This window comes from Ailuropoda melanoleuca, chromosome 1 (genome assembly GCF_002007445.2).
Source record: "Ailuropoda melanoleuca isolate Jingjing chromosome 1, ASM200744v2, whole genome shotgun sequence".
NCBI lineage: Eukaryota > Metazoa > Chordata > Mammalia > Carnivora > Ursidae > Ailuropoda > Ailuropoda melanoleuca.
In genome coordinates, this window is record NC_048218.1 from 48,785,842 (window position 1) to 48,795,057 (window position 9,216).

Below are 9,216 nucleotides of genomic sequence, written 5' to 3' on the forward strand. Positions count from 1 at the left end.
AAACATCATAGGGGTGCCTGGGTGGCTCAGTCGTTAAGCATCTGCCTTCCGCTCAGCGCGTGATCCCGGCATTCTGGGATGAGCCCCACGTCAGGCTCCTCCACTGGGAGCCTGCTTCTTCCTCTCCCACTCCCCCTGCTTGTGTTACCTCTCTCACTGGCTGTCTCTATGTCTGTCAAATAAATAAATAAAATCTTTAAAAAAATTAAAAAAATAAACATCATCTAAAGAAAATATGAATAAGATTGAGGTATGATTCATCTTGAAGCAAAATTCCACTCCAACAGAGATAGCATGACCAGTTCTGTAGATGTAGGTCAACATTTTTTTTCCAGGCACCTCTGTCATTGTTCAATGGGTTCATGAACAAAGTGGCTGTGGAGGCAGGGATAGAGGTTATGCATGGATTTAGCAACATTGACTTCTACTCACCATGTCTGGCCTGGCTACAGACATTGCTCTGACCTTGTTATTATCTTTATTTGAAGATTAAGTGTGGCTTAAGGAGATGTGTATGGGTGCCAAAATGACAAGGGGTGGATTTATGTTGGTTAATTTTATGTGTCAACCTGACTGGATCACAGGGAGCCTAGATATTTGGTTAAACACTATTCTGGATATGTCTGTGAGGGTGTTTCTGGATAAGATTAACATTTGAATCAGTAGCCTAAGTAAAGCAGATTGCCTTCTCAAGTGTGGGTGGGTCTCGCCCAATCTGATGAATGCCTGAATAGAATAAAAGCTGAGTGAGGTAGAATTCTCTTTCTCTGCCTGACTCTCCTCATTTGCTTGTTCAAGAAATACTTAATTTTTGTTTTCTATGTCTCAGGGGCAATTCTAAACATATGAAAGATAACAATCAAAGTGACAGTTCTGATCTGAGCTCTACAGAGTATACATTCTAACGGGTGCCAGATTAAACAAACACAATGATTAAGAGGTTACTTTTCCATGGTAGTAATGATTATAGAGGGCTAGCATCATGGCCTTGCAACCTGTGGCGTCATCAGGAACCTGCACTTAGAAGGGCAATGCACTTGGTTTAATGCTCTGCTGTCACTATCTTAAAATTCTTAATAGTTTTTGAATAAGGGGTTTCATGTTTTTATTTTTCACTGGCCTGTAAATTATGTAACCAGACTTGGTGTTACAAAGAAAACCAGAGTAGCAAACAGTGATATTCTGGAATGAGGATAGTGAAATTTGGGGAAAACTCTCTGAGGGTGATATTTGAATTCAGGCCTCAACAAGGAGAAGCTATACACATGAGCAGAGTATTTCAGGCACAGCAACAAGAGAAATAAAGTGTACTGTGAGTTTGCTATTATTGAGTATGAGAAAGCCAGCTGGAATGACTGGATATTGAGGCAGGTGACGGATGGTAGGACATGAGGTGAGACAGATGATAGAGTCTAGCATATGTGTGATAATTTAGTATAAAAAGAAGTTAGATTTTTTTTATGTGTGCAATAGGCGTTCATTAGAATGATCAAGGAAGAGAGACACACAGTAATAATTTGGCCGTTATAGTTGATGGTCCTATCACGAGAAAAAGCTCCTATTTCACTGTTATTATAAATATTATTTCCCAGGTAAACATAATCAACATATTTATTGAAAGTTGGACGTGGTATTGAGACGAGAAATTTCAGAGTTAAATAACAGAAATAAGTGATCAAATCCTGCCCTATTTTTTATTCCTTTTATTAACTATTAGTCATCAATTTCTAAACTTTTGTGTGGACTACCTACTTCCTTGAATAGCTCATTCTCAAGACTACATCCAGGGCAAGGTAGGAGTTCAGTGTTTCGAATCAGTTGACAGGAGGAAAATATGTACTTATTAATTCTCTAGAACTAATGTACATCCTAATAAAAGATGAGGATTATTGCACCATGCCATTTTTTTCTCCTGAAATGATGCATCAGCATAAGTTAAAACTAAGGATGAATGAAACCAAAGCAGTTCATACTGATTAGGTATAGGTAGACCTTAATTTAATTAGATTCTCTAAATATATTCTAAAACATCTTCAACTTTTAAAACTCTAGCCATCATAGTACTTAATGTGGCCACATTATTCATTTTAACCATTATTGGTATCATATTCCTCCTGAATTTGAAAATGTTGCTTCTAGTCCCACTATAATAAAGAAAGTGTACAAAATGATGTATAAAAGCTATAATTCATTCTTTAAAACAACATTTTCAGGCTTCATAAATTTCAAAAAATACACATATTTCAGTTAGAGCAAAATATTTTCCTAAATACTTTTTATTTCTTCAGATTCATTCATCCCTGGTAATAGCTTAAGCAAAAGACACATGTAAAGAATGTACTTCCCTGAAAAGTAACGTGCCCTTACATTTTACAATATCAATAAATGGATGGTCAAGTGTAGGATTTATTGTGATATTTTTGAAAATTTACTAAATATCATGGAAACCCACAATTTCACTAGGAGAAGTACATCTTTTCTTTTCTTGATCATATTTTACTCTTGGTAATTCTTATAGTTCAAGATAAGCATTATGTGGCACCATAATTGTATTTTATGTTCTTGACATAAACAATAATTTTATGATTCCATAATTTGGCCAAATCAAACAGCTTCTTCATTATATATTCAGTATTAATGTTATCCTCATCTGGGAAACCAAAATATGAGAGATACAATTATTATTTTGTGTTTATGTAATCTAATGTCTTTCATTCTTGATTTTTATTATTTATCTATAGGGATAAAAATCAATCATTACCTGTTCCAACAGATTAAAGCCTATTTATATCATCTTTCTCTTGCCCATGAGAAATGTATTCCATAGGGAAAGGGTCAGTGTATTTGAGGGTTAACATAATTCTATCAGATATTCTGAATACTCTTTAATATAGCTGTGGTCAGCAAAATTAACAGGAAATATGGCTGGACATAGGTAGCCTTATGCCTGGACTCCACATTTCCTGGCTGTTCCTTATACTGTAAACTTTCAGGCACGCTAGAGCTTCTAATGTTTGCCCAAGGGTGATGTAGAAATCTAGAGACAGAGAATTTATAGAGGATTGAACCAGAGCACCTTGTGCATCAAGCACTAAATAATAGGAAGAACATGAGTGAGGTAGTTACATAGACTTCTGGCTTCAAGAATGATAGACTGAGTGGCAAGTTACTTCAACTCTCTGAGGCTCAGTTTCTTATACGTAGAGTAGAGACCACCTTGTGAAAGTAAAATATTGGAAACCCCCCAAAGATGTTCATGTCCTACTCCTGAGAATGTAGGATTGATTATGTTACCTTACATGGCAAAAGGGACATGATTGCTAAAAATTTTGAAATGAAGAGTTATCTTGGATTATCTGTTGGGCACAATGTAATCACAAGAGTCCTTAGAAGAGGAAAAGGGAGGCAGTAGAGGCAGAGGCAAAGAAGAAGTGACAACAGAAGCAAAAGTCAGAGTGATTGGGTCCTTCTTTGCAGGCTTTAAAAATGGGAAAAGACTATGTGCCAACAAATGTGGGTGGCCTCTAAAAGCTGAAAAAGGGAGGAAACTGATTCTACCCTAGAGTCGCCAGAAGGAATGCAGCCCTGCCAACGTATTGATTTTAGCCAATAAGATCCATTTCATACTTGTGACCTCCAGAACTCTAAGACTATAAATTTATAAACCACAAGATTTATGGTATTTTGTTACAGCAGCAAAAGAAAACTAATGCACTCCCCATTATAAGGTTTTGTAAGGATTACATGTGCTCGGCCCAGATGAGGGCTTTGAGAAACATTGTATTACACAAGGAGTAAAAGGGGCTTGAGAAGAGATTTACTGAGGACTAACTGTGTGGCTGTACTTACTTCCAGTTTCTTTTATCCAAGCAAAAATGGTTATAATTACGTTGGGAGATGAAAGGACTTGGGCCCAGTAAGAAATATTTTGTTTTCTTCTTAGCATAAGCAGTTGGAGTGTGCTGAATTGTAATGCTACTTGGCTTTTAAAGTGTGGTTAAAGTTTTCCTATGTGCTGTGCATTACAGCGGAATACTGAGTCTCTGTAGTTCATTTACCCTGTGTTCTCATCTGCCACCACATTATCCGCTGTATCTTTTTCTCTTTGTCCTGTGCAGTTCAATCATAGGTTAGAAGTTTCAATTGTTTTATTGCTTCAAGGCACATTAGACTCTTTCGGGTTGATCAAGAAATCTAACCTGACATGATGAGAAACAAACAACTCTACCTCTTGGAATGTGTATGATTATGTGTTACTGGTTAGAAATTTACTCCTGATTTCAGAGCAAAAAACTGTAATGAGGGTCACAGCTCCTTGTACAGCTGCAAAACATTCCAGATGACTTAGCTATTTTCAGTTGCCATAAATAAACATGCACATGTCTCAACTTATGCACATTTCCTTACCCAGGGTCTTCTTAAAACCATCCCCTTCTTATGCAGAATTAATGGCCTCAACCAGAAAATGAAACAGATTTTAGATTGAAAGGCACTATATAGCACTTTACATCGTGTTTTATCTGCTATCCTGTGACATGCACTTTAAATTATTTTCGACATATTTAAATGTAACATATGTCTCAGAGACCTAAGATATAAGATTAAAGTTACGGTAATGATTTGTATTCATTTCTGCATGATCTGACAGCCTGGAGGTAGAAGTGACTCTTGAGGCCCTGGAATTTAAAACAAAAGTAGATGTTTAATTAGAAAATAAATTAACTCCATACATTTATATTTTTAATGTATTACATAAATCATTCAATACAATTTCACCTGGAGATATACATATTTTAATTGCCTTTTTTTACAGTAATCACCTTTCTTTTGCTCTATGGCACTAAAATATAATTTGAATGGCTTTCTTATCCAAGAGCCATGTAGATCCAGCATATTTTCCTAGATTCTTTTAAATTCACTAATGCATATTAAAATGATTAAAGTCAGCTACACCAGATTTGACCTGTCCCATTATCAGGATATTTAATTTAACAGGGCATTTATGGAGAAGGCTTTCTTAATAGTTACGTTATTCAGAGTTGTGGGGATGTGAGCCCTTCATGGAGAGAAACAGCCACTAGCAGATTGAGGACAAGCTGTGAGAGGGGTTATTGTTCAAATTCTTGCATTGGTTGGGAGAGTGACTTAAATGACAAATTCTATCCAATATTTTATAATCCTCTCCTTGTAAGAATAAAAATAAAGCTAGGAAAACTAAATAAATTAGTTACACCTAAAAGAAAAGAAAAATGGAAAGAAGAGGATAATACATGATATTATCGCCCAGCCCTTGTGTTTCATATAGAATTTGGACAAAGGATCATGTAAATTTATTTAGTGGGAAATTGACATATTAGATACTAAATTCCAGGTATCCTTTTGGCATGCCGAGTGTACTAGCCACCATGCCATTCTGCTTCTCCTGTGTACCACATCCTCAGCTCCTGCAGTAAGGCTACAAGACTTAATGTATAAATAAATAAATAAATAAATAAATAAATAAATAAATAAATCTAAAAAAAAACACCCACCAACAACAGTAATTATATGCACTCTATAGTATTTAGGGGAGAAGTACTGAAGCCGGCAACTACTTTGAAATGCATCACAAAAAGAAAAAAAAGGATGGATTGATGGATGGATAGAAGGATGGACAGATGTATGATACAGTACCTTTACAGTAAACTAGGTAAACCTAGATTGTGAATATACAGGCATCCACTGTAAAATTCTTTCAACCTCATTGCATGCTGGGGGAAAATAGTACCCAAGGTCTTAGCCCAGTGCAATCATGTTAAAAAAAAAAAAAATTGGATGGGAAGAAAATAAACTGTCATTATTTGCAGATGACATGATTATGTAGATAATCTAAAAGAATCTATCAATAAACCAGTAGAATTAGCAAGGTTTCTGGATACCAGATCATATACAAAAATCACTTGCATTTCTATTTGCCAACAACGAATGGTTAGAAAATGAAATGTTAAAAATGTACCGTCTACAGTAGAATTTTTAAAATCCACTAGGAAAAAAAATAAAAATGAACAAATAAACAAAAAAGACTTATTGTAAGAACTGCAGATGTAGGGGAAAATTCAGCACTCTCAGTGACTTATGAAACCCTCAGGATTTATTTCTTTCTGGGGTTAGGTGGGAGTAAGGAAGAGAACAGCCCTGTTCACAACAACACACAGTAACAGGAAGACAGAAGCATGTCTTGAAAACTGAAAAATATAAGTAATCAGAGAACAAAATTGTATTTCCAAAGTTGATCTAGATTGGAAATGTAAAGGCTTCCTTACTATATATAAGCATGTTACTATAAATAAATATTACTATATATACATTAGTTGCTACTATATTCAGAAGAAAAGTTAGGAGACTCAACAAATAGGTGATTTTGCTATATATAAGCATGTAACCTATAAGAAAGATGGCATTGAAGCATAAGAACTATCCAGCAAAAAAGCTAGGGCAATTTAAAGACATTCATGAAAACAAAATTGAATTTTAAAGAGTTAAAAGATTAAAGTCTAAATGTCTAAATAATGCTTATGAAGTTTCTGTACTGTAGGGAAATATTCTAACAAAACAATAGAAAAATTCAAAATGAAAATTTTGATAATTTCTGTAACATAACTTTGAAATTTACATCACTGGAATGTACCCATTTGGGAAATCATTGCAAGGAAAAGAGTAGACAAGGGGTTGGCAACTTCAGTGTTCATTAAAAGCTCATACACTTTGATAAGAAAAATGCTAAAGCACACAACAATAACCAAAGTGAGCAAGCAGTTAATTAACAGAAGAAATATATTAGTGTAATAAGAAATATGGTTTAACAGTCATTTCCATTTATAGGCAAATAAATGGGAATTAGAACAAAACTGTTAAACCATTTGGTCCATCAAACTGTCATTTGTTTAATGAGAATAATTGCTGGTGACACAAGCACAACAAAAAGAGGTACAAAATGATGCAAAAAGCCTGCAATTATCACTAACTCTAATGCTCCTGTTAGGAATGGCATGAGACAAAACCAAGACAACTTTACCTTGAGCTCCAAACTTATTTAGCATCCTCTTTTCCTCAGATTTTCTTTACCAGCTAGATCCTACAGTCATGTTATTTCGTGAAATAGCATATTCTAAATAACTAAAGAGGTGTGAATTCAAAGACTCCTAGAATGTTGCAGAATCTGACCACTTTGGTGGTCAAATCTGAGCAACATCTACAGAACAGAAACAAGCCAGAACATTAGATATTGAATGCCTTCTTCAAGACTAATTTAAAAGATACCAATGTAATAAAGGGTATATATTCACCTGCCTTTTATCTTTCCCCCTAATCAAGCAGAATTACTCCATGATTCAAGGTTCAAAAATCAGAAGATAGTGTGTAAAATGGAACTAAATATTCCACCACCTGTTCCCTTTAGTTATATACCTGGTCCAGGAAATGTTGTAAAATGAACATTACAAAGCTAAGTAGCTGAAAATATGCTTTTACATCTACGTGATTTAATGACAATAACTGAAGAAACTTTTTTTTTAATTATTATTGCAAAGCCATGACTAAGGAACAAAAAAAATCCAGAAGAATTGACAAACATATAAAACAACAAAAAGGTTGTCTATTGCTGCAATATTGTACCATGAGATATAGATGACTCTACATACTAAAAGATACTTAAAACTTAAAATTATTTAAAAAGAGAATTGACTGTACTACCACATTATATTATTTTCTTTAGAATGGTTCTGCCCTCACCATGGCTCCAGTTCGTCTCCATCCCCTGAATCATTTACTACAAACATTTTTTGTATTTTTGTGCATCTATTTCTAACCCTACCCTTTCATACTTATAATTGGCATAATTTCTTAAAATTCCGAGTTGGAAGCCATTTAACATGAGCCTCCTTAAATTTATTTTTGTCACCTCACACATACCCTATATCTTTACCAATTTGTCCTCCCCTTCATCATAAGGAAACAACTCTGTTCTTTACAGAGCAGTTAGCTTAGCTTTGACTGATTCAAAAATTTCTCACACACCCACCTTGCTCCATCAGTTACCACATTCCTTTTTCCCCCTTGTTTTATTCATTTCCTCTTCACTGCATCTATCTTCTCACAGCTCCTCTCCCCCCCCCACCTCAAAATCTGGCCATAAAATGAACAAGTTTGTCTTATAAAAAAATTCATTTTCTGTCACAAGTCCTATCAGAAATTCCATTTAGGGAGGGAGAGATTAATATTTATTGAAAGCATAACAACTATGGTTTGTAGCAGATATAACTCTTCAAGATTTATTGATGAGTTGATTAAGGTCTAGAGGGTTAAGGGTTAATTGATTTGCCCAATGTCAAAAGTAAATGATAGAATTGGGATTAGATATGATTCTGCCTGACCACACCATACTGTCACATTTATTATTTTCATAATAGCAAGATTATTCCCCACACTACTCTATATAATATATGCTTAATGTTTTTTGCAGTCTGACTTCTGTTCCCACATTTCTTTTTTAAATTTCCTTCTTAAAGGTAACAGAGGATATGTTTGTCACTAAATGCTATAATTTCTTTCAGCATCTTATATTCTTTAAAATTCTGGGAATTATTACTTATGACCTTTTCCACAGTCTTAAAATTATCTGTATTCTAGCTTATTTCACTCTTTATGGTTGAGCTTTTCCTCTTCCTTTGCCTTCCTTCCCACCCCCCATCCTCAAAGTTCTGTCATTTGCTTCTCTATTCTGTAATCTTTCACCTGGACTCATATTATTATATCCCAACTTAGCTAGTATAATGACTGAACGATTGATAATTTTCTCTTTTTATTTTTTGAAAGGCCAAGCCTGAGCATCTCTATAGAATAAGGTCTGTATAGTCAGCTAGGAATGAGAGACTGGAGGTGAAAGAAACCTCATTTTAATTTTTTTTGAGAGAGACCTACTATTATTTATATCTTAAAAAAGCAACAAACAAAAACCTCACACAAGGTAACAAAGAATATTCCAAGTGCAAACCACTCAGTAAATGGATAATTTAGCAAAGAAAAAAAAATAATTTACTGAAACAGTATTAAGTAGCTTATAAAATTGTTGAAATAAGGAACCTAACTTGAAATGAGGGTACAGGGGATGCTAGGTTTCCAGAACAAGAGCCCAGTTAAGCACAAAGGCAGGGCAGTCAGGGACCTCTGTCATAGCTA